Source organism: Lathyrus oleraceus, chromosome 4, assembly GCF_024323335.1.
Source record: "Lathyrus oleraceus cultivar Zhongwan6 chromosome 4, CAAS_Psat_ZW6_1.0, whole genome shotgun sequence".
NCBI lineage: Eukaryota > Viridiplantae > Streptophyta > Magnoliopsida > Fabales > Fabaceae > Lathyrus > Lathyrus oleraceus.
This window is the reverse complement of record NC_066582.1, coordinates 335,386,805-335,413,765: the sequence shown is the minus strand read 5'-3', so window position 1 is coordinate 335,413,765 and position 26,961 is coordinate 335,386,805. Positions and strand designations below refer to the sequence as shown.

Genomic DNA, 26,961 nt, shown 5'->3' with positions numbered 1-26,961 from the left:
ACAAAACAAAATCAAGTTTTGTTAGGTACCCAAATTGCTCTGGGTCCTTGGTAGTTAGTACCCTTTTCAACCCACACATAATGCCCTTTTGCAACGCCAATGTTTCGCACATAACAAGCATTAGGTGTGTGACCTTTGATTCCACAATAAAAACAAGTAGGTTGAAAATGACTTCTATATCTAGGAACATAATTCTTCTTCTTAGCAATCATTTTATTTTTATGACTTTGATGACCACTTTTAGAATTGTTTACTTTCTCTTTAACAACTTGTTCACTTGCTTTAACAAAAATGGTCCCATTTGTGCTTGGTTTGGAAAACTTAGAATATCCTAATCCACTTTTATCATTAGGATACCTTTGGTGCCTAAGAATTTCCTCCAAGCCAATTTGACATTTTTCATATCTTTCTAAAACTCTTTTAAGTTGAACAATTTGGAAAGATAAAGACTCACAATTCTTACATACAAGACTTTGTTTTTCATCCATCAACTTTTGTTTTTCACTTTCAATATATTTTTCCAAAGCAATATTATTTTCTTCTAAAGATGAAATTTGTTTCTTTTGGGATGAAATACTTTTATACAACGTCTTGCATTCTTTTAAAAGTTCATCTATAACATCTTGTGCGTCATTGTCATAAACTGAAAAGTTGCTACTAACCTCATCGATTTCTTCATCGGAGTGATGTGAAGCCATAAGAGCCATGTTCGCACATTCACCGCTTTCCGACTCCGAAGATGAACTTATCTCATTATCGTCCCAAGCAACATAAGCCTTTTTGTTCTTGAATTCCTTCTTGCCTTTGAATCCTCCTTTCTTTGCAAGTTTTGGGCAATCCGGCTTTATGTGACCATGCTTTCCACATTCATAACAAGTGACGTCTTGCATTGATGTGGATGCTTCCTTTTTCCTGAAATGTTTATTCTTTTTAGGATAAGAGGAATTTTTATTTTTATTAAAAAACTTACCAAGCTTCTTTACAAGAAGCATAAAGTTCTCATCTTCGGATGTCTCATCATCTTTGTCATTTTTTGAATCAACCTTCAAGACAATTCCCTTGGACTTCTTTTCTTGACTTTCGTGCTTCTAGAGCCTTCCAAGTTCCAATTCGTGTTCTTGATGTTTGCCAAATAGAGACGCGGATGTCATCGTTGAGAGACTCTTCTTTTCCGAAATAGCGGTCACATTCGGTTGCCATTCTCTTGTCAAAGATCTTAGGACTTTCAGGTTGAGATCATCATTGGTGAAGGTTTTACCGAGAGCAATCAAGTGATTTGTTAGATGGACGAATCTCTTTTGTAAGGCAACTATAGATTCACTGGGCTGCATGCGGAACATCTCATATTCTTGACTTAGAGTGTTTAGCCTCGATCTCTTCACTTCGGCGGTTCCTTCATGTGTTTCTACCAAGGTGTCCCAAATCTCCTTTGTCGATTTACATTGAGATATACGGAAGAACTCTCCCATACTAAGAGCGCTTTGGAGTATGTTGATTGCCTTCTTCTCATTCATAATCTTTTTCCTATCATCTTCGTCATAGGTGTTTTTCAACTTTGCGGTACCAACTCCATTCACCACATTCATCGGGTTGTGTGGACCTTCTTCAACTGCTTCCCATATACCTTCTCATTGGGCCTCAAGATGTGCCTTCATTTTGATTTTCCAGAAATCAAAATATTCTCCGGAGAAGAGTGGGGGCTTGTTGCTACTTCCACCATCTTTGAAAACCGGGTTTATGCTTGCGGAAGCCATGCTGGATCTCTAGGAATAAGTTACCTATAACTTGCTTTGATGCCAATTGTAGTTTCAAGATTAGCTTGAGAGGGGGGGGGGGGTGAATTAGGCTTTATAATATTTTTCGGTTATTTTATCGGTGGATGAATTTTTGCCGTCTAAGTGTCTAGGTTATGAAAGCAATAAAGCAGAAAATAAAACGACACCAATAATTATCCTGGTTCCCTTCACAAACCGAAGGTACATCCAGTCCCCTTACACCTCGTAAGAGATTTTATTATAGTTTTAGATTGTACAGCCTATCACACCATAAACCGGTGAAGCCTACGTTCTAACAACTATACAACAATCAAGTATGCAAGAACAATCCTCTTGCAACACCAACCCTTGTGTCCAACAATCCTGGATCACAAGTCAAACAAAAATAAATCTTCTTTGATTATTTGAATAAAGTGTAGTACTATCAATGTTCTCTTGATTGATCTTCTCCTTGGATAAATAATTCACTCAAAGGATAATATATACGTGTTCAACAAGAAATGGAATGAGATGAAACAAGAATGTTAAAAAGTTTCTTCTCAAAAATTGGTTATGAACACTTTTATGAGAAATTGACAAATATGAAAGAGTGATTATCTTGAGTTTTTATGAAAGTTCTTGGAGGTATTTTTTCATTTAAAAAATCCAGAATTTATATTCATCAAAACACCTTTTCAAAGAGGTATAATTTTCTGCATAAAAAATAGTGAAAAGGTATAAGTATTTGAAAATATTTTTCATAAAAAGAGGCCAAGAAATGCTGAAACGAACAGTGTTAACCGGTTAACCAAATGGGTTAACCGGTTAACGCATCTAACGTTAACTTCAGAATTTCAAATACAGGGCCGTTAACCGGTTAACGCATCTGGTTAACCAGTTAACACTGTTGAAACACAGAAAAATATTTTAAGTAAAGTGTGTTTTTCATTTCAACATGTTAAAAAATGGTTAGGTTAAATATGGAAATGCAAAACATGATTGTTGAACACTTGTATACTAATTTAAGAGTGAATTAGATATACCTTAGAAATGATTCAACAAATTTGCAAAAGTGTTGACTTGATAATGAAGCTTGAACCAAATGTTGTTATGCATATGTGGCTTTATTAACTTGATGCTTTGAATTCTCTTGAAGCTCTTATCTTTTTGCATTGATACATGTTGTCTTCATCAAAATTCTTTGGATTGAAGCATGCTTCTACAAAATCTACCTAAAATAACAACAAAAGAAAATAAATTAAACATAACCTTTTTATTTTTTCTAACACAATTTAATGATAATAATAAATATATTTAAATTAACTCTTTTTATATTTTTATAACATAATTTAAAATAATGATGAAAATAACTAAATTAACTATTTTTTTTATAAAAAAAAATTCTTATAACAGAATGTAAATATAATAATCAAAATAACTAAATTAACCTTTTTAAATATTTCCTATAACAATCTAAAAATAATGATGAAAACGACTAAATTAATCTTTTTAATAATTTTTTTAACATGATCTAAAACTAATGATGAAAATAACTAAATTAATTTTTTTAATGATTTTTATATCATAATCTAAATTAAAAAATAAAAGGTAAACTTATTTTTTTGAATTTTTATGACATGATCTAGAATTAAATTAAATAAATTATAAACTCCTTTTTTTTGGAATATTTTCATGACATGATCTAGAATTAAAAGAAAATAAATGCTAAACTTATTTTGATTTTTATGACATAATATAATAAAATAAATGTTGAACTTAATTTTTTTAGAAATTTATGACATAATCTAATAATAATAATGAAAATAACGAAATTAACTTTTTTATGATTTTTATAACATGATCTAAAACTAAAATAAAATAAATGGTAAACTTATTTTTTTGGAATTTTAAATGACATAATCTAAAATTAAAATAAAATAAATGGTAAACTCTTTTTTTGGAATTTTTTATGACAAAACCTAAAATTATAATAAAATAAAATGGGTAACTTATTTTTAATGATTTTTATTTTATGACATAATCTAATAATAATAATGAAAAATAACTAAATTAAATTATTTTTAAAATTTGTATGAGTTAATCTAAAATACAAGAAAATATATGGAAAACTATTTTTTTGATTTTATTATTATGATTTCTATGTGTTTATTTATCTATTTTTATTTTAAAAGATATAACAAAAGAGAACTTCTAAACATCTATAAAAAATATAAATTAAATTAAAATAGATATAAAGAAAAAAAGGTCTAAGTTTCTACTAATATTCATCTTATTTGATGTTTTAAGAAAATGAAATCCACAATTATAATTTTAATGAAAAAAGTTGATTCTAATGTTTTAAGAAAAGAATGAATTGTTGATCCAAAACGCGAGACTCGGGACAGATCATTCGATGGTTTCCACCGGAATGCTAGATTCCAATGGTCCTCTTCTTTCGTATTTTTATTTTTAAAAAAAAATTATTTATATTTTAACTTAAATGATAAGACGTTTGAATTTGGATAAGATCGGATTCGAAAAGTACTTTGTATTGAACCAAGATTTTCTTATTCTATTTATTTGATCACATATCAACATAATTATTTATTTAATTTGCAACAAAAGATAGATAAATAGACAAATTGATTAAAACATAGGATGAATAATTAAAATAAATTAGAAATTACAACTACATGTATTATCCAAGTAGTAATAAAAAATATTCAAATAAACTATTTTTTTTTAAAATAAAATAAAATTAAAACTCAAAATTATTTTTTATTTTTCAATAACAATAAAAACTAATTTGTTTTCAATGTTTTAACAAAAATAAGACAAACAAAGAAACCAAAAACTACCAAAGCCAAGAATTGAACTAGAGGCCTAGTGGGAAATAGTAGGTGTTTCAACCACTCGGCCACAGACAACTAGCTAAAACAATTTGACACTCATAGGTATATATAAATTAAATTATCCACGAACCTTAAAAAAATAGTATGGATTGGGCCCAGAGGCGGGCGGATATGAATCTCGGGTTAGATCAACCCGACCCAATGCCTTAACATGAAGGGAGGATACTAGCGAACCCTAATTCGGCCGCTACATCTTCTTCCTGCAGAGATAACATTTTCTTCAACTATGACTTGGTTAAACGTAGCAGCAGGAAAAAAAAAAGCTTTCCATTTTTTCTCACCAACATTTGTTCCCATTTAAACTACTCTTTCTCGTTGCACTCATCCATAAACCCCCTCTCTCGCCGTTCTCGCTCAAACTCTCTCTCTCTCTCTCGCCATTCTCGCTTAAACTATCTCTCTCTCTCGTCGTTCTCGCTCAAATCTGGTTGTGAAGAGACAACAATCAAGCAAACAACAAGAAACGACAACCGAAAATATCATACAGTAAGTAAAGATAAGTACCTACCTTGGATCCAAACGCGATTTGAGAAAACTAAAGCTGACTTCAGGTACTCGGAATTTTTTATTCTATGATAATGAGAAGTTTTTTGTTTGGGTGAGGCTTTGTTGTTTGTGGGATTTTGGTATGAAGAATATTTTGAAGATGTTTGACTACTGATATTTGATTTTTCGATTCTGGTTTTCTTCTATCTCTATGATTTTTATGCCATTCTCCTCCTTGGTGCTGTTTGTTTTTTATCCTTTTATACGGGGGATTTTAGGATTTCAAATAGATGTATATTGATTGAAAGGGAAGGAATCAAATATGTTTTATCTTACTGCAAAATAATCTACCTATTTTTCTGAAACAATTGTCTGCTGTTGAAATTTTTATTGATGGAAAGGGAAAGAATCAAATATGTTTTATCTTACTGTAAAAGAATCTGCCTATTTTTCTGAAACATTTGTTTACTGTTGTTTAAATTTTTATTTTTATTGATTCACTAGTATGTTTATATTGACTCTTGTGTTTATATACTCTTGTTTTATATATTCTAATAACATTTTAATTCTTCTATTCTGCACATCCAGGTGTATACAGGACAAAACTTATTCCCAAACAATTGCAGTAACCTACTTGAATTACTGTAAAAAAAATGCAATTTTATCATATTTTTTTGAAATACTTTTTGTTAGATTGGTTTTTGTAAATAAATTTGTATAATGTTACTGAAAAAAATTTACAACTTTTTGCAGACTTTTTTTTGAATTATTTTGTTTTTTCTTATGATGTAGACAAAAGTAACATAATTTTTTTTAATTTTAAATTAAAATAAAAAAATATAATTATAAATGTTACAAAATATTCAAATAAATTCAAATGAAATGAATAAATTTTAAAACTAAGTTAAAATTGTAAAATAAATTGTAAAACAAATTGTAAAACAAATTGTAAAACAAATTGTAAAACAAATTGTAAAATAAATTGTAAAATAAATTGTAAAATTAATTATAAAATAAAAAAAATTATCATTATCATTTTAAATTCATATCTTATTTTGTGAAACAAAAATTAATTTGTCAATACTTATTTAAACATAATATAAAAAACTTTCTTGCTAGAAATTTAAAAATAAATGAAGATCTTTTTTTTTTTATGTGAATTGGTAAATAGAAAAAAAAATCTAATAAAAATTAAATAAATGTCATTAAAATGAAATAATAAAAAAGGAATAATTTATGTCAATGAGTGGATACCAATTGATAAATACAAATGCTTGAAATGTAAATGAATGCCTTTAGGCAAGGCAAAATTTAGGGTATGACAGTTGCCCCTATTTAAATATCTTTACTAGATGGCATGAGTGGTGATAATCCTCATGGTATCCAAAGTGAAAGGTATTTAAATACAAAATACCTGAATTTTGCCCCTAGATGTGATGACATGTCGTCCTATGAGTTGAAGGACCTCTTTTTGTTTTGTTGGGGATATGATGGACCCTAGTGTGATTTTTATGATGGATGATGGACAGATCTGTGGGGAATGATGGGAATACGGTAGCGGTCTTTCGTAGGAAATGTCAAAGGCAATGGGTGGAGACTTATTGGGGATGACAATTTGCTGGGGAAAAGACATTGGGAACATCTAAAGTACAATTTATCAATAGGTCCAGACATGACCTGACCCTTTAGAATGTATTTGACAGTTCTTAAGATTTCTCATAAGAAATATTCAAAGTATATTTTATCAAAAAGTTCAGACATGACCTAACCCTTTAGAATACTTTTGACAATTTCGGGGATCTCTTATAAGAAATATATCCAATCAAAGATTTTGGAGATTTCTAACATAAAATTTACCCAAAACAAAAAAATAGACGAGAGTCTTCTTACGAGAAGATTATCCATATAACACATTGGAGTTTTCTTACTAGAAAATCATCCACATAAACTAGATTAGGAGTCTTCTTACGAGAAGATCATCCATGCAAAAAGGGTATGATGATTCTTTTACAAAGAAATAAATCAAAACCAAACATCAATAGAGTTTTCAACAAGAATAACATCCAAGCTTCTGGGAATTCCTAAAAATGAAAAGTTACTCGTGACTTTCTAGGAACCATCAGGAAAAACAGGGTGATAAAACTCTCTGTATATGCCAATAATTGGACTTGGACCGTAAGCAATGGATTACAACCAACTTTTAACGGATTGGTGACAACTTCAACTGAACTTTAAATGATGTTAGCAACAATCAAACTTTAGGTACCAATTATGATTGTATTTTCAAATGGAGTGCCAGTTATAACTGGATTTTTGAGACCAAATGGCATTACCTTGTAGCAAAATGTTCCCCAAGGGGTGATGAATGTGGTCTTTTCCATGTCTTCTGGATGCATCTTAATTTGACTATAACCCGAGAATCTGTCCATAAAGGAGAAGACCGTGAACTTAGCAGTGTTGTCTACCAGAGTGTCAATATGTGGCAGGGGGAAATTGTCCTTTGGACTAGCTTTGTTTAGATCCCTGTAATCAACACACATCCTGACCTTGCCATCCTTTTTGGGTACTGGTACAATATTAGCTACCCTTTGAGGGTACTTCGCAACTGCTAGAAAACTGGCATCAAATTGGCATTTCACCTCGTCACAAATCTTTAGAGCCATGTCGGGTCTTGCTCTTCGGAGCTTCTGCTTCACCGGCGGGTAATCTGGATGTAGTGGTAGCTTGTGGACAACAATATTAGTATCTAAACCTGGCATATCCTGATACGACCAAGCAAATACATCTACATATTCTTGTAGCAACTTGATCAATCTTTCTTTGATGCTTACCCCAAGTGTAGTCCCAACTTTCACCTCTTTCTTGTCTTCCTCAGTGCCAAGGTTGATTGTATCCACTGGTTCTTGATGCGGCTAAAGGGCCTTTGACTCGTGCTCGAGCAGCCTTTCCAATTCTTCAAGGAAATCACAATTTTCCTCACTATCCTCTTCCGCTTGGTAGATAGGGAGTTCAAAGTTATAGGAAGTAGTGGGGTCATCGAATTCAACTGGTTTATTGATTATTCTGCGTGTTTTTTAAATGATGGTTTTTTAGAAAAGTGGAAATAAAGTGCAAAAGAATTAAAAGTATTTTTGTAGTTTTTGAAAGGATTGTCATTTTAAGGAAAGAAAAACAAATAAATGAACGATAAGAATTTGAACAAAATGCTCTTTATTTGTCATAATGATTTTAAAATTTAAAATGGCCCTACAAATGATCCGTTAGCCTTGGGCAGAGCTAAGGATTTTGAAAAAACACAAAGGAAAACACAATTACTTTGACACAGGAAAAACTTATGGAATCTCAACTGCTTCCCAATTTGTTAAGGCTGCTTCACACTGGTATATCAGATTTGATGCTTCTCCATCTTCAGTGTCATCTTCAACTGCACAAACTTGATCCCCATGGATAAATCCTATGCTTATGAAAACTTCTTGTATGCTTCGTATACGGTCTTTTGCAGGGGCCAGGGCTCCTTCCTTAGCAGAAGGCTTGTACCCCAAACCAAAACGATCATTTTTCTCGCTGATATTGATGAGTTGCCCCCACCCTGTAGGACCTCCACTTTCAAATGCTGACCTTGCACTGTTCAAAGAGGCGAACGACAAATTGGTTTTCTCAATAGGATCCCTTACTTCTGCAAGTGTGGCATTGGATATTTCAAGTGCTTGGAAAGAGGTCTCTAAGGCATCTTCATCAGCCTCGATATAACGGAAAGAGGAGAATTGACTAATGATAAAATTTTCTTCACCCGAGACAATGACGAGCTTGTCATTGACGACAAACTTCATTTTCTGATGCAAAGTAGAAGTCACTGCCCCAGCAACATCTATCCATGGACGTCCCAAAAGGCAACTATAAGCGGGATTTATGTCCATGACTTGGAAATTGATGGGGAATACGTGCGGTCCGATTTGGATTGGTAGCTCTACCTCCCCAACTATTGTCCTCTGAGAACCATCAAATTCTTTTACCACAAGTGCACTAGGTTTCATTTCCGAACCTTGGTAAGATAATTTAGCAAGCGCCCTCTTTGGTAGAACATTGAGGGACGATCCAGTGTTAACAAATACCCTAGCCAGAGCATCTTCTTGGCACTTTATGGATACATGTAAGGCGCGGTTGTGATTCTTCCCTTCCTTGGGCAGCTCTTCATTGCTGAAACTTAGAGTGTTGCAGGCTGTGATATTGGCGACCACCCCATCGAATTGGCCAACCATTATATCTTGGGTAACATGAGCTTGAGCAAGCACTTTCAATAGAGCCTCCCTATGAGCTTGGGAATTCAGAATCAAGGACAAGATAGATATTTTTTACGGTGTTTGATGTAACTGATCGACTATCTTGTAGTCGCTTTTCTTCATCATTTTTAGAAATTCAATCGCTTCATCTGATTGCACTGTCGGTTGTAGCCCTCCATACTCTGGGGCAGGATTTGCAGTTGTAGCTTCCCTTGTTGGTTCTTGAGGGATTATATTGACATCGGGAGTATAAATCTGACCGATGTGGGTCATTCTACTCGTCCCTGCGATGTTAGTGATATTGGTGTCAACATTCTCCAAGCTTTTCTCACCTTCAACATCTTTGGGTTCTTCATCTACCACTCCATCTACCACAGTTATGTCATATTTCCAAGGTACCGCTTTGGTGCTTTCAAAGGGAAAGGGGGTAGGCATACAAACTACCACGGGTGATGGATGAACAACATCTTTTCTTTGATAAGTTATCTCAACAGGTTCTGATAGATTGAAAAAGGGTTCAATGACTGAAATTTCCTCGTTTGTTACAGGACCACAAACTTGTAAAACACCTTGATCCATCAAGTTTTGAATATCAGTTCGTACCACTTTACATCCCCTTGGATAAACGACATGTATCAATCAAACCAGCTCCCACCAATCTTGCATGGAGTGCTAGCAACGGAGTTTTAACATCTTTAACATTTTTTTATTATACAAACATCAGAAACATCCTCAATGGCATTAACATCACCATGCGCTGGCAGAGGGTTACTTTTTACGTTGGGTCCAACATCTCAGAATGAAAGGATCTTCTTCTCAACCAGCTCTCGCACAATATGCTTCAAAGCATAACATCCCTCTAAATCATGCCCAGGGGCACCCTCATGGAAGGAACAATGGGAATCTTGATTGTACCATGGAGATAAAGGATTTGGCGGGGGACCCAAAGGTCTGGGAGTCACCAACCCTTTCTGTAGCAATGATGGGTATAACTCAGTGTACGTCATAGGGATTGAAGCGAAAGGAGGTCTTCCTCTTTGTACCCTATTTTGATTTGGAAGATTTTGTGGACGCGGAGCCTATGCCCTTGGCTATTGATAAGCGGGTGGCATGGGTGTTTGCTGGTATACTGGTGCTTGTTGAATAGATTGATAGGCAGGAGCTTGTGATTGGTTGAAAGTTGGCATGACTGCTGCCACATACGGTTGTTGAATATACTGCACTGGATAAGTTGGTTGTTGTTGAGCAATTTGTTGTTGTTGCTTCTTTCATGAGTGACTCCTTCTTTGACTGGTCGACACTGCGTTCGTTTCGCCCTCTTTCTTTCTTTAAAAACCTCCGGAAAACTTTTTGACATTTTTACCGGATGTTTCAGTGGTGGTTATCATTTTTCCATTCTTCAATCCAAGCTCAACTTTTATGCCCACGGCAACCAAGTCAAAGAAACTTGCCGATACAATACTCACCATCCTTTCATAGAACATGGGCTTTACTATATCCATGAACCAATCTGCTAACTCCTTCTCAACAAGGGGTGGTTCGACTTGCGAGGCCACTTCCCTCCATCGTTGTGTATATTCCTTAAAAGACTCGTTATCTTTCTGGGACATGCTGAGCAATTGCCTCCTATCCGGGCCATATCCATGTTATACTTATAATGCTGGATGAAAGCATCAGATAAGTCTTGGAAACAACGAATTCTACTTTGATCAAGGCTTAAGTACCACTTAGAGGGAACACCCCTCAAGCTGTCTTGGAAGCAATGTATCATAAGTTTATCGTCATCCACGTGCGCTGCCATTTTTCGATAGTACATAATGAGGTGACTTTTAGGACATGAGTGGCCCTGGTACTTATCGAAATTTGGGGTCTTGAATTTTGCGGGAATCACGAGACCAGACACTAGGCACATCTCCCTAGCAGCAGCACCAAAGACTTGGTCACCTTCCATAGCCCTTAACCTTTTCTCAAGAATCTGAAAATTCTCCTTCATTCCTCTTATGTCTTCATGCCTTTCATCATCTTCGTCAGAAAAATCCGGAGCATGTGTTGGTCTTCAAAATAAGGTTGCACATGTGCGTGGACAAGGGGTGGTGCAAATGTGTGGACCACGGGATGAGCTTCATTGATGGTTGGTAGAGGGACTATTTGCTGAGTGGATTGTATAACACCAGGGGCACCTTCAACTGGAGGTGTAAAGTCGGGAGGTAAATCGAAGACTGGCCAAGTAGTAGGCACTATCTTTGCAGGTTGGGGTTCAATCGTAAGACCGATGATTTCTGAAATGACTGTCGTTTGGGTGTCTAATTTGGCCTTAATGACTTGTAGTATTTCCATGACTTGACCCATGTTTCCTCGTAGGTCCTCAAGTTCTGAGCTTACTCTCTCCAATTCTTGTTCTTGATCTGCCATTCTTTGACGAGCGTTGGCTCTGATGTTGTAGTGGTGTTGAGGAATCAGTGTGTAACAACTGAATAGAGAAAACAAAATGAGTTTTTATTTATTTATATGGAGAATGCATGAACGTATGTATGAATGCATTTTATGTTTATTTATTTTTAGGGATTCTTATAAACATTGCAATTGTTGAGCACGCACTTTAAAAGTAATGTGAACAGAAACAGAAGACAATAGTCAGAAGCTGATAAAGAAATTCAATACCCATCCATTAAATGAAGCCAAAGAGTATACAGTCAAAGTGGGTACAAAACATTAAGCCAAATACAAAAATTGGAAATAACACGAAGCAAACAACTTAAAGAGTCTTCTTAGAAACTCGCTCTTTGTGGGCCTTCAATTCTTCTTTGAATCTTCACATCATCCTTTCGCAAAGCAAAACAAGGTCATGAGCCGAAGGATGAGTGTTATTTTCATCCATGTCCTCTAGAGCATTTTCTAATTTCCATGGTAAGTTTATGGCCCCGCCATTACAAAACTCTATGAGGTTAGCCAACTTCGTACGGTATGCAGCAACACTTGGCTACAGAAGGTTGATGGTGCATTCATACTCATCCAATATCTCATTCAAATGCTTCCTATGATTTAGCCAACCCATGCTTTGGCTCTTTAGAGACTCATACAGTTCCTTCCAATAACTAGCTAGCTCCTTGTTGGTATTCAACTCATCACACTTCTCTTCCCAGGCTTTAGGACATATTTGAGAGGCTCTTTGGGCTCGTTCCTTAAGACGCCTTTCATGCACCACTTCAGCTTCATAGCTTCGAAGTTGCTCCTTCAGTTCTTGGATTTGGGCTTCAAGCTCCTCCCTTACCTCCTTCTTTTGCTTAGTGGCTAGGTCCCACTAACGCTTCCACTCTTGTCCATCTCTTTTGGCCTTAGATAATTGATCATGGAGTGAACCTAATCCACTATTAGCCTGATCTAGGCACTCCAAGACTCTTTCCTTGAGATCTTGCTCAATTCTGTTCTTCTTACGACTCTCCTCCAAAAGTTCCTTCCTTTGGTTACTCTTCCTCTTGAGAATCATATTTTCCCTAGTTTCTTTGTAGAGTTCAGATTGCAGATCCTCTTTCTCCTTTCCAAGTTTAGCTACCATGGCTCGAAGTTCTTCCACCTCTTCAAGAGAAACAGGGACTGGTTCTGGTGAAGTAGACTTTAGAGGAATCTCTATAGAAAAAGGGAGCTTCACAACTTTGATCCTCTCCGAGACCCATTGCTGATAAGGAACCCTTGCTGCACCATTCTTCTTTACTAATTCTATTCCTTTGGTATGCACTTTTTCCCAAGATCGGATGATCTTACGGAGGAGAAAAGGATCATTGGTTCCCATATCATTCAAAACCATCTCTTCTAACTCTTTATCATCGGGCTTCCCACGCATAGGGTATCCAAACTGTCGTAGAGCTAGCATGGGGTTGTAGCTGATGTAGCCTTTAGATCCTATTAGTGGTACATTTGGGAAACTACCACAACTGATAATGATTTCTTCAACATTCAGCTTGTGTCGGTACCAAATGATATCCTTACTAGACAAAGAAACCAGAGTTCTTGCCCACTCCCAATTGGACATTTCACTGATGTGAGCATTAGGCTTGAACACATATGAGATAAGCCAATTATAGAGCAATGGAAGGCAACATATCAACATTCCATTCTTCTTTTGATGTCGAGTATGCAAAGTATGAAAAGTGTCAGCTAGTACTGGAGGAACCAAACTTTGTTTATCCTTCCAAACAGCCCAAAAGATACTTATGGAAGCTGAATCTATAAAACCTTCATGTGTTGGGAACAATACTAGCCCATATATGAGAAGAGCTAGTATATTTGCCAATGCATCCCAATGATGTATCACAAACAGCCTTTCTGCTTCTTCTTCTAGGTAAGCCCTCCAAAAACCAAAGAGATTCTCCCTTTTCTTCCAATTAGCCAATGCATCAGATATGGGGATGTGGAGTGCAAGGGCTAGCATCTCTACCTCGGGTACCTGACCAATTCTATTATACGGTGTCTTTCCTTTCATAAAAAATCCCAAGAGCCGGTCGAATTCCTCCAAGGTTGGAGTCAACTGAAAGTCTTGGAAAAAGAAACTTCGAAGCGGAGGATCATAGATCTGAGCCAAAACGGTGATGGCTGGTGTTTGAACATCTACTGAGAGGAGATCCAAAATCTGGCCAAACTTTCCTTGCAAAGTAACCCTGAAGCATGCGGGAAGCTCATTCAAAAGTCTTGATATGTTGGCAATATCTGGCATTTTGGCTTTGAATGGTAATTCTTTCCTTCTTTTTGAACCCATTACAAACTTTTTGTGCTAGCAACTGCGTATTCAAAAATTCCCTGAAAACAAAATTTTGTATGAGTGTCATGATGTTATGCAAATGATCATGAATGCATGGTATTTGGTTTTGGGATATCATAAGGTAACTCAAAACACCCTATTTGGTAGGCTTCTTAATAGATAGTTTTAAGTTGGTTACCCATAAACCCACTCACAGGATAGTTTCTACATTTTTGACAAGGTTCCCAAAGTCATGGACCATAATCGTATCAACATCATGCAACAGGCTAGCCGCTTTATGACAAGAGTGACGAATGTCTCTTCTGAGCGGGGTTTTCATGTTAGGTGCAACAAGGAGAGGCCCTTGGATTCCAACATTACGCAACCACCAAAGCAGAAATTGGTTCTAAGAGGGGCTCCTAGAGTCATGGACCCTTCATGAATCAACGTCATGCGACAGGCTAGCTGTCTTATAACAAGATCTACAAATAGGTCTACTCTAGAGGAGTCTTCATTCTAGACATGCAAGGAGTGGCCCTTGGGGACTAACACTACACAACTTCCAATTCTAAACTTATGTGTTCTCTCTTCTTTTTCCAAAACTCGGGTGTAGAGCTTTATTCATGATATCAAAAATCCCAAAGCCCACATATGAACATATATACAGATATACAAATGTGATAAAGTAGGGATAAAGAAATCACATAACAAAGGAAGAAAAACAAATAAACAAAGCTAACACACATACGAAAACTTAACTGAACTAGGGTTGACTCACTTAGGGATGTTCCTGTCCCCAGCAGAGTCGCCATCTGTCGCACCTTGAAAAATGAGAACACGAGTTAAGCGAAGCGCAATCGCACACTCGCATGATGGACTGAACAGAGTCGCCACCGAACTTTATTTATTCCCAAATAGGGAAAGGGGAAATATCGATAAAACCTCTAAAAGAAAGGATAAGATATGGTCATCGCAACCAATATCAGGGTTCGGGAGTCGATTACGCAAGGGGAAGGTATTAGCACCCCTCACGTCCGTTGTACTCAACGGGAACCATTAGGTTAATTATGCGCGCTCGTGTTAGCTTAGAAATGTTAGGCTTCTCGAGTTATTAGGTGGGAAAGAAAGAATAGAAGAGAGAAGAATGTTTTTGGATTTTTGCAAAGAAGGGGACTAAACCTAAGTTTTTTATTAATGGGCCTGACAAAATTTCGCAATCCTGCTCCTACGTATCTCAATAGAGAACTCAAGGCTTACGTAGTTTTGGGTAGGAAAATGTTTGTTTGTTGGTCGATTTTAGCGAAAGCTATATTGTATTAATCGATGAAAAACATTGTTTTACCCAAAACAGACGGGGAGCGGACGTATACCACACATCGAATGGATTTATAAATCAACATTCGGAAAAATGTCACTTATCTCAACTCAATAATTATGGACGAAGCATTGCTTTACATCATCTTAAGACAAGATGTTTTTCGTTTTTGAAAAGGTTTTAAGATCAATCGCACGATGAAAAAAAAGAAGTTTGATGCGTTGGATGTATTTTATGGGTGAATGACGAATATTTGATGAGAACGAGACATGAGCCTCGGGATCAATCACTCGGGGTTCCACCGGAATGCTAGATTCCAATGGTCCTTTTTCATTCGAATTAGTTAAGAAATTTGTTTGATGGACAACAAACGCTTGATAAGAATCAATTGCTCAAAGGGTTACATCAGAGTGCGAGATCCCAACGGCCCTTATTTGTCCAAGTTAATTAATGTGTTTTAAAAAGAATGAACAATTAATCCAAAACGCGTGGTTCAAGACTGATCATTCAAGGGTTCCTACAGGAATGCTAGATTCCAATAGTCCACTTCTTTTGAGTTATTCAAAAAAATGTTTTAATATTTTAACTTAAATAGTAAAGTGTTTTAATTGGGATAAGAAACAAGTTAATCAGATTAAAATGTATAACTTGGGGTAGGATCAAAGTTTAAGAAAGTAGTCATAAGTATTTTATTCTATTAATTAGTCAACATCAATTCTAGATATTTATTTAATTATTTATTCGTAATATTCTAACAATAATAAATAAAACTACAAAGAAAATGATATTGTATGAAAATAGAATTCTATAGTTATTCAAACATTTAGAGAAAATAGCAAGAAATTAAGTTGAAGAAAAATACAATTATATTCTTTTATGTCTAGTAAAATAAAGTGAGAGAGTAAGACCAATTTAATATTAGACATATGTATATTATTTATATTAAAAAAATCTGAAAATAAAACAATTAAATACTTTTTTATTCTCTTTAAAATCTGTAGTTTCAGGAATAGCCTGAGAGGGGGAGGGGGGGGGGGGGTGAATTAGGCTTTATAAGATTTTTCGGTTATTTTATCGGTGGATGAATTTTTGCCATCTAAGTGTCTAGGTTATCAAAGCAATAAAGCGGAAAATAAAACGACACCAAGAATTATCCTGGTTCCCTTCACAAACCGAAGGTACATCCAGTCCCCTTACACCTCGTAAAAGATTTTATTATAGTTTTAGATTGTACAGCCTATCACACCATAAACCGGTGAAGCCTACGTTCTAACAACTATACAACAATCAATTGTGCAAGAACAATCCTCTTGCAACACCAACCCTTGTGTCCAACAATCCTGGATCACAAGTCAAACAAAAATAAATCTTCTTTGATGATTTGAATAAAGTGTAGTACTATCAATCTTCTCTTGATTGACCTTCTCCTTGAATAAATAATTCACTCAAAGGATAATATATAAGTGTTCAACAAGAAATGGAATAAGATGAAACAAGAATGTTAAAAAGTTTCTTCTCAAAAATTGGTTATGAACACTTTTATGAGAAATTGACAAATATGAAAGAGTGATTATCTTGAGTTTTTATGAAAGTTCTTGGAGGTATTTTTTCATTAAAAAAATCCAGAATTTATATTGATCAAAACACCTTTTCAAAGAGGTATAATTTTCTTCATAAAAATTAGTGAAAAAGTATAAGTATTTGAAAACATTTTTCATGAAAAGAGGCCAAGAAATGCTGAAACGAACAGTGTTAACCGGTTAATCGGTTAACGCATCTAACGTTAACTTCAGAATTTCAAATACAGGGACATTAACCGGTTAACGCATCTGGTTAACCGGTTAACACTGTTGAAACACAGAAAAATATTTTAAGTAAAGTGTGTTTTTCATTTCAACATGTTACAAAATGGTTAGGTTAAATATGGAAATGCAAAACATGATTGTTGAACACTTGTATACTAATTTAAGAGTGAATTAGATATACCTTAGAAGTGATTCAAAAAATTTGCAAAAGTGTTGGCTTGATAATGAAGCTTGAACCAAATGTTGCTATGCATATGTGGCTTGATTAACTTGATGCTTTGAATTCTCTTGAAGCTCTTATCTTTTTGCATTGATACATGTTGTCTTCATCAAAACTCTTTGGATTGAAGCATGCTTCTACAATATCCCCCTTTTTGATGATGACAACCAACTTTGAGAGAGAGGCTTAAGAGTGAAGTTTCTCTAATTTGATTCTCCCCCTAAGTTCAAGAACTCCCCTTAAACGAGAAGCATAACACAAAAATTCTGCATAGAGAGAATATTAGAGAAACAAGTCTTCTCCCTCTTTGGCATTAGTAAAAAGGAAGAAGCTTATGGAAAAAAGGCATATAAACTTACAAGCATTATGTAATCATTAATATAGTATAAGCATTCAAACACACACGACAACATAAACATAATTGGATTAAACGGGTAAGAGTACGGTAAACATAAAACCGAGCATCATGCATAGTACAACGAAAACCAAAATTGTCTAAGTAACTTAGGACTTAGAGTTTAAAACATAATCATAAACTAGAACGAAAAAGCATAAGAAAATATAACAACAACTTTCGTTAACCGGTTAACCGATTACGTTAACCGGTTAACGGGCTAAAATTTTCAAAAAATTAAAAAAATCCAGCAGCTTTGATTTGAAGAAATGGGAAAAGATTTTCACAAAAAAAATTCACAAAGTATTAGCACTTATCAATACACAACTTTCGATCAAAAAATATTTTGAAACCGATAATTTTTGGACATACGAAAGTAAGAAAAACTAAAAACGGCGAAAAAAGAGTGCTAGCATTATATAACACAAAAGTGAAAATAAGCATATTTTAAGCTACTATAACACATAACAAGCAATTTTAAGAAAAGGTTAGATGTCACCTTCATTGAGAATACCAAGTTCTCGTCGAATCTTGAAAAATTGCTCTTTAGCCAATGGTTTTGTGAATATGTCGGCAAGTTGGTTATATGTATCCACGAACGTAACATCTACATCTCCGTTGAGCACGTGATCTCGAAGGAAATGATGTCGGATATCTATGTGTTTTATCCTTGAATGCATGACCGGGTTCTTTGTGATGTTGATGGCACTTGTGTTATCGCATCGAAGAGGAATGCAACCGAGATCTACACCAAAATCAAGAGGTTGTTGCTTAAGCCATAAAATCTGTGCATAACAACTGCATGCTGCAATGTACTCCGATTCGGCCGTGCTAAGTGCGACACATGCTTGCTTCTTGCATGCCCACGGCACTAGTGCATTCCCGAGAATGTGACAAGTACAACTTGTGCTTTTCCTATCGGTCTTACATCCTGCATAATCAGCGTCGGAATAACCAATCAAGGAACATATACTACCTTTTGGATACTGTAACACCCCAAAATTTGCCATCCTCATTCATGCACTCATTTTTAGGTCATTTAACATTTCATATTGCATTTCATCATGTCAATCAGAATCAGATCCAAGAAACTTTATTTAAAAAAAAAATGAAAAAAAAAACAATTAATTAAATAAATAAATAAATAAAATATAATAGAAAAAATCTTGGACTTGGACCTCTCTCATTTGAGCCCACAAAGCCATGAAAATCAGGTTATAAAAGAGGGAGAACAGACAGAAAAAGGAAGAGAAGCAAAACACTCTGAGGTTTCCTTGGAACAAAACCCCGGATAAAACCTGGAGAGAAACCTAGATAGAGAGAGTGAGAATTAATCTGCAGCAACCTCTAGGCAACTCTGAAAGGTTCATTCTGACTCACACACTTTCAGCTCAAGCAAACCCTAACATTGGTTTGCAAATCCAGCCGTGCCATTTGATTTCAACCGATCTCTCCAATCAGGTTTGCCCTATATCCATCATCTTTATGCCTTTAATTTGAATGCTCTAAATGTATGAGGTATTATGGGTGAATTTGATACCCTTTTGATGCATGTGTTTGACAAGAGGTTTAGGCCTCCTACCCTTGGTTGCTTTTTGTGAGCTTTTTGTGAATTTTAATGGCATGATTCATGTGGTTACATTTTGATTTGGGGGCAACTCTTGGTTACCCTATTTTGTTTCTCTAACCTGTTTGTTGAGTTTTGTTTTGTGAGGGCTCGTATGACTCTTGCAGAGATGGTTTGCCTGGTGTTCCACTTTATTTGTGGGATATCGCCTGGAGGTTTCATTCCGATTACCTGTACTGACTCATTTTCTTTGATGGTGTTAGCTTGGGAGGATCTTAGGGTTTCCTTGTTCCGTTAATTACTGTTACTTCGGATCTTTATCCGTGTGGTACTTTTACATTTTCCCGTATTTTTACCGCTTTCTTAGCTGAAAGACCTCGATAGGAGGCAATGTTTTGTGTGTTTACTTTATGCAGGTTCCTTCGTCTAGGATTTCCCTTCTGCATGAGCATCCCTAACCCTACCAACTCATTGATTTTTCTTCTCCTAAGAACACGTTAACTCCTTCTACTACAGGCGAGTAAGTCTCCAAAGGTCGAGCATCTGGTAGATTGCGTAGTAACGTCGTTCGTCCAAAACCCAATCCATAACCCTGTAGTTAGCCGAACTACGGCCTGCTCTGATTCTCATTCTAGATGAGATACGTAGGTATAAGACGCGATGTCTTAGCGAGCAAAATTACCCTTAACCCCTAGGTAGCCGAGCTACGAAGACTCTGATTCTCATATTCAGATGAGATACGTATGCAGTGGATGCGACATCCGTGCGAGTCATTTTCTTTTGACCCCTTTTTTTAGTAAATAACACATTAGATAAACCCACACCCTTAGACAAGAACTACAAAAGTGGATCCCGTAGAGTACTACGGATGTGTAGGGGTGCTAATACCTTCCCTTCGCATAATCGACTCCCGAACCCAAGATTTGGTTGCGAGACCCTGTCGTGTCCTTTCCTTTTTCCAGGTTTACTTCAAGCGTTTCCTTTCCCTCCTTTGGGATAAATAATGCACGGTGGCGACTCTCCTGTCTTTCTTTGCCGGTTGTTTTTTTTTGCACTGTATTTTTCAGGTTGCGACAGCTGGCAACTCTGCTGGGGAAACGGTTTCCCTAAGCGAGTCCCTCCTAGATTTTGTAGGTTGTTTGTTTATTGGGTGTTTATTCTTCTGTACAGTTATTTATCTTTCGGCATTTACCTACTTTATTGCATTGTGTACATATGACTGTCGTATTTGCTGGTTCTGTTTGTGAGATGAGTTCTATACCCGAACTCGAGTGCACTTAGGATAGGAGAATGGCATAGTCTTGTTGACTTGTGTGGAGTTATTCCTTAGCAAGTTGACTTACAAGCCCATTCACTTGGTGGAGGTCATGTTGGGATCAATAATGTCACACAAGTAAGTTGTGGTTAGACATTACTTTTTCCAATATAGACCTTAGAAGCCAAGGACCTTAGTTTACCAAACCCATCTTCTCCTATTCGTAGGACGTAGTGCGAAAGTCGTTCAAGTGTAAGATTTTATACGATTGTTATGCGATACTACACTCATAAGAGTCTCTCTTGAGAATATTTTTGGAATACGAGTAGTCGTTCCTCCGATAATATCCGAAAGATGGGATTATGACTATGGGAACCTTTTGTAGAACATGTTTGGCAGGTTTAAACCTTAGTACACTCCCTTTGGGTGGTTCTTAACCTAAACTCAATGCTCGTGACTTGCAACAAACCCTTGATTCATGGTTGATCCGTTCAGGTATCCTTAATATCAATGAAACTTGGGTGTTGATAAGGTGTAAACCATAATCCACCAAAAATGGATGGTTGATATTAAGGATAACATGATCCATCCCATGACCTTTGTTTGGTGTGCTTTGCTTGATCGTCTTAATTTCTCTCCAGGCAGTGCAACCTGACAGATGTTCAAGCGGATCCAGCAATTCTGATTGACATGCCATTGCATTGTATAACATCATCTGCATATTTGCATCCAACATCTCATGCTTATTCATTTGTAGGGTATTCCCTTTTTAAGGGGGGGCCTTAAAATTGAATAAGCAGTGCATTGCATACCATGCATACTAACCCTTGTTTGTTTTGCAGGTGTCACCGCAGTGTCTAATGTTTGTTCCCTGTTTCAGGCAGTTATTGGTCCCAAGCAAGTTCACAGGTACCCGACAAAGGAAAACCGTCCATGACTAGCAATGGACCAGATACAGAAAGAACTGGCTGATATGCGTGAAAGGATGGATCAGTTCATGACATTGATGACTGGTATGGCAGAAGGCCAGGCGAAGCTGGAGGAATTGGTTGAGCAACCGAGGCCCGATCCAGAGGTGGAAATACCAAGTGCTGAGGGGAACCCTGGTAACCCTGGGAACCCTGGTAACCCTGGGAACGCTGATAACCCTGTGAACACTGGAAACGCGGGTAACGCAAATGTTGATGGAAACCCGGGTAATGTTGGCAACACGGGAAATGTTGGAAATGGTATTGGCGGAAGGTACAATGTGAATCAAGGGATTCGGATTAACGGGCGCCCCGTTACTGAAGATTATCAGTATGATCAATTCTCTGTGCACGACGAAGCTCACGAGACCACTCGCCGTATGGATGAACTTGCTGAGAAGCTCAAATCTTTGGAGTCTCAAAATTCCTTAGGTTTTGATGTCACAAATCTTGGTCTGGTTTAGGGAGTAAGGATCCCTCACAAGTTCAAACCCCCTACTTTTGAGAAATACAATGGGGCTTCTTGCCCACGCACTCATCTCCTATCTTATCTGGGAAGGTTGGGAGCTCACACTGAAGATGAAAAGTTGTGGATGTACTATTTTGAAGACAGTTTAACTGGAGCTTCTCGTGAATGGTATTCTCATTTGTCTCGTACTACCATCAAGTGCTGGAAAGACTTGGCAGAGGCTTTTGTCAAGCAATATCAATACAACTTGGACATGGCTCCAAATCGGACCTTGTTGCAAGGAATGTCTCAGACCGCCAAGGAAACCTTTAGAGAATATGCTCAGCGTTGGAGACAGATTGCTGCATCCGTCCAACCCCCTATGTCTGAAAGGGAGATGGCGGACATGTTCATGAACACTCTTCAAGGCAATTATATCGAGAGATTGGCTGCTTGCCCGTCAATCAGCTTTGCAGAGATAGTGATTGCTGGAGAAAGGATCGAGAGTCTGTTGAAGATGGGCCGAATTCAAGACAACAGTGCTTCCAACTCATTGTAGCGGTGTATTCGTCACTTTATGATTTATTGATTAAATCAAAAGCAAAGCATACAAAGAATCGAGTCGCCACCGCACTTTTATTTATCCTAAGGAATGGCTAAAAAGAGAACAAAAGCCTAAGAAGTTTTACACATAGAAAACTAATGAAAAGATCAGAGATCTGGGTAAGGGGTAAATTATGCAATGGGAAGGTGTTAGGCACCCAAAACGTCCTAGGTACTCCTAGGGAGCCCTTTTCACACTTGTTGTACGAAATGTTATTTGTTTATGAAATATTTATTGTGCAAACATAGATTGAAAGGATGGGAAAAGAATATACAATTTATTATTTTTGTGTTTGAACGGATGAACCCGTTGCCTATGTACCTTTCCATGGAAGGTAAGGATCAAAACGCCGTAGTTCGGCTAAAAGATTTCCAGAATATGAGTGGGTTCATTTTAAACAAAAGCCCTAAGGTCTTTCGTTATCCACGGGAGAAAACTCAACCTTATACAAACAACAAGTCCACCATGTGAGAAAAGCTTCAACTTGCTAGTGAGGGGTTAACCCTATAATAAGCAAGGAAGTCTTACAATTCAATCACTAAGGACAAAAGGTGAGATTAACATCAACCAACTAGGATAAATCAAACCTACGGCTAATGTATGAAAACTTATCAAGAATGGACAAAGCCACAAAACAATTGAATGAGTTGGATTAACCAATTAGGATTTGTTCATAAAAGATGGTCAGAGTATGATTAGAATACAATTCAAAGAAGTATTATGAAATGGAGTTTGGAAATCAAAGGCCTAAAGCCTAGGTTTCTAATTTGAAAAGAGATGAGGATGTTTGCACAATATTTTTCAAGTTTGAGATTAACATGCAAATGGAGGCTTAAAGAAACAAAAGGTGGGAGGGTGAGGAAGTGTAAAACTTCTTAGATGTTCACCTCTTGAGATCATATGTAGATGATCCAAGTGATTCCTTTGGAATAAGACAACAATGCAAGTAAGCAAATGAGCAAAGCAAATGGATACTGAATGCCAATCAATGGACTTATACCAATCTCCTAAAACAAACATGGATACCGGATACCAATCAATGGATTTACACCAATCTCTTAAAACAAAAACAATGATACCAGATTCCAATCAATGGACTTATACTAGTCTCACAAAACAAACATGGATACCGGATACCAATCAATGGATTTACACCAATCTCCTAAAACAAAACAAATGATACCAGATGCCAATCAATGGACTTATACTAGTCTCACAAACAAAGTAACAAGGATACCAGATGCCAATCAATGGAATTATACTAGTCTCACACCATATCATTGGAACAACTGCCAAGTAATGGACTTATGCTTGTCTCCTCCATGGACAAAGCAAAATGCTATAAAGCAAAGTTTATGAAATGATATACAAATGATGATGATAAATGTACTAAGGCACACTCAAGCAGATATGCACAGAGGAATCAAGTAAGCAGACAAACAAGTCAATTAGCACACAATATATACAATCAATTAGGCTCAAGCAAGGTTAGACTTTAAAGTCAACTGGAATGGGGTATGTTGTGCTCTTAACCCTAACATTGAGAGTTAGGGTGAAGCAGATGAAATGGAGATGAGGGGTGTGCCTCATAGCTCTTATCCCTGGCCTGGGAGAGCTTTAAACAATAGAATATGTGGGAGTTCAGAAAGTTGGAACTCTTCTCCACAAATGATTTGACTCTATAAGATCTTGGGTTAATATCCACAATGCATCAACATGTTATGTGAGCAAAGTGGATGACACACTGAATAGTAGGAGATGGACTACACATCTCTTTTATCTACCAATTGCCTCATATGAGGACTTTTCCTGCTTGGCACAAAAGGTAAACAATCACAAGCATTGCCTCTTAAGGAGGACTTCAGACAGGTGCCTGCCCACATAACAGGACAAGTCTTCCAGACTACATGAAGATTAGAGGTTATACCTAAGTGGTTAAGCAACCAAGCAAAAGCAAGTTTAAAATGAACTTAAGCAACTTATGTACCTGTGGAAACATCAAATAAATCAGTACAACTATACAGACAAACAACCAACAGTTAATATCAACAGTCAAACCCAATAAGCAAAGGCATAAGCCACAAGTCAAGCTCAAATGAGTTAACAACCCTACAAAACACACAATGTTAGTAGTCAAAATAAAACATCAAATGCTCAAATGATGGAGCATCATGAACCATATAACTTGGATGTTTAACCTGAAATCCAAGCTCAAACATGAGAGGCAAACCACTAGGTCAAAGCCTAGGGTCAAAGATGGAGAAAAAATTTAAAACAGAAGCTGAAAATTAACATGAATCAACTTCAAACACATCTTGAAACAATCCAAAAGGTCTCACATCAATATCATATACCAAAAGCATTTCATGATCAATTGAAGTTCAAGGCAATTTAAAAGCTCAAATGTGACCAACCAGAATGAAAAATCTCAATTAAATCAGAAATGATTCAAAAAAATCCAAGAAAACTCATGAGCATTCACGACATCGATAACATGCATCACACAAAAAATCAGGACAATTGGAGATCATTTGGCAAGGCAAACACATCACATAAGATGAACAAGCAAATGTGTGACACAAATTATCACACCTACCTTAACATGATCATAAAACAGAAACTACAAATGGTAAAAATACCAAATCAACACCAAAATGTCAAGCAAAGTGTTTAGTTTCATCATGCAAAATTTCATGAGCATTGGATAAAATCTCAGCATTTCACAAAGGATATGGCAAGGCAAGGTCAAGAATGGACACATGTACACAAACCCTAGCACCAAATATTTTCCAGCCGTGCACAACTTATGGAAAAATAACCAAAAAATAATAGACAGAAAATGTGACATCATGCAAAAAACCACATATTTTTTGGAGCAATATTTGATTAGATATGAATTTATGAAGATGGAGAAAAATTAAAAAAAAACATGAAGCATAGCATATGAATATCATGGAGGGAAATGGAATATAATAGCATGGCATTTGAATTTTTGACACAACCAGGAATCGAAATCAAGCGCGTTTTGAAATGAATCAAGCGCCAAGCTGCAAACGCAGCGTTTCATTAAACGCTGGCTTGGTCAATGGAGTCAACACGCGGTAGCCAATAGGAAGCGTGCATGAGCGTATGCATGGACCAATCATAAACACGCTTTTCACAAACACATGTAAAACGCAGGAAAGGCATTTTGAAAGATCAAACGCGTGCCTGGAAACGAAATTTCAATATCTTCATCGTGTTCATCATGAACAGTGCCATGCTCAAGAACAAAAGTTTTCAGAAATCAAAATCAAACATATCATGGTGTAGATCTTGCAGCATACAACACTAATCCACTAATAACTAAGCATGAATCAAAGTAACAAGATCAAATCGAAGCAATCAAGTTTCACATGTGGATCTTCAAATCAGCATAACTAACTCAATTTGGCATGGAATTTAATGATTCAAAGCTCAGTTTACTCAGCAACACATGATCTACAACAATAGCATAATGAATTTAAGAATTAAAGAGATCGATTCAATGACCTCTTGAAGAAGCAGAACTGGAATTGGTGGATCTAAGGCCTTGTGATGCTCCAGACTTCTTCTACAATGCTTGTACAGATGATTGGAAGAGAGATTGAAGTTTAACTGTGTACGAATCCTCCAAAATTTCAATTCACCATTGTTGCATCAAAGCTCCAAGCATGAACAAACAGGCACGGATTCTCTTGATTCTTCCTTCAATCTTGCTCAAAGTTGCTTCCAGTTGATGAATTGATCAAGAAAAGTGGAGTGTGTTTGAAGAATTTGAAAGAAAAAAGTGAAAGAAAATTTTTGATATTTGGATCTAGATCTGAAAATTGTGATGTTGTTAGTTGAAAACAGTTAGGGTTTGTGTTATATACTCCCTCCTAATCATGCTCTTAATCATGTTTAAGCCAATGCAAATGTAATTAACAAAAATGAGGTGTTTGTGCAAATTAGCAATTTCACCTCATGCATGATATGCATGCATGAACAGTACACGAAAATGCTTCAATTTCACTTAAAATATCATTTTGGAGCTATTGGCAATGATAGAATGTTCAAATAATTCACAAATTTTAAACTTTAAAAATTCCCTCCAAAAATCAAGTGAATTGGCACATGTTCATATGATGACAATTGATGAAATGCAATGCATGTTTTGGAAAGTAGAGGTCAAAATGAGAATTTAGCAAAAAGAACCAC

General features: G+C 36.3%; 1 long non-coding RNA gene across 1 annotated transcript in view; it reads right to left on the bottom strand.

Annotated features, from left to right (window-relative positions):
* Nucleotides 1–1,948: 1,948 nt before the first annotated feature.
* LOC127075363 (uncharacterized) overlaps nt 1,949–26,961 on the bottom strand; it is a 78,336-nt gene continuing 53,323 nt past the window's right edge. Inside the window, exons 2-3 of the long non-coding RNA XR_007786405.1 lie at nt 4,737–5,174; nt 1,949–2,986 (exon numbers count right to left, since the gene is read on the bottom strand). This is a non-coding gene — a long non-coding RNA (uncharacterized LOC127075363). The remainder of the gene's footprint in view (nt 2,987–4,736; nt 5,175–26,961) is intronic.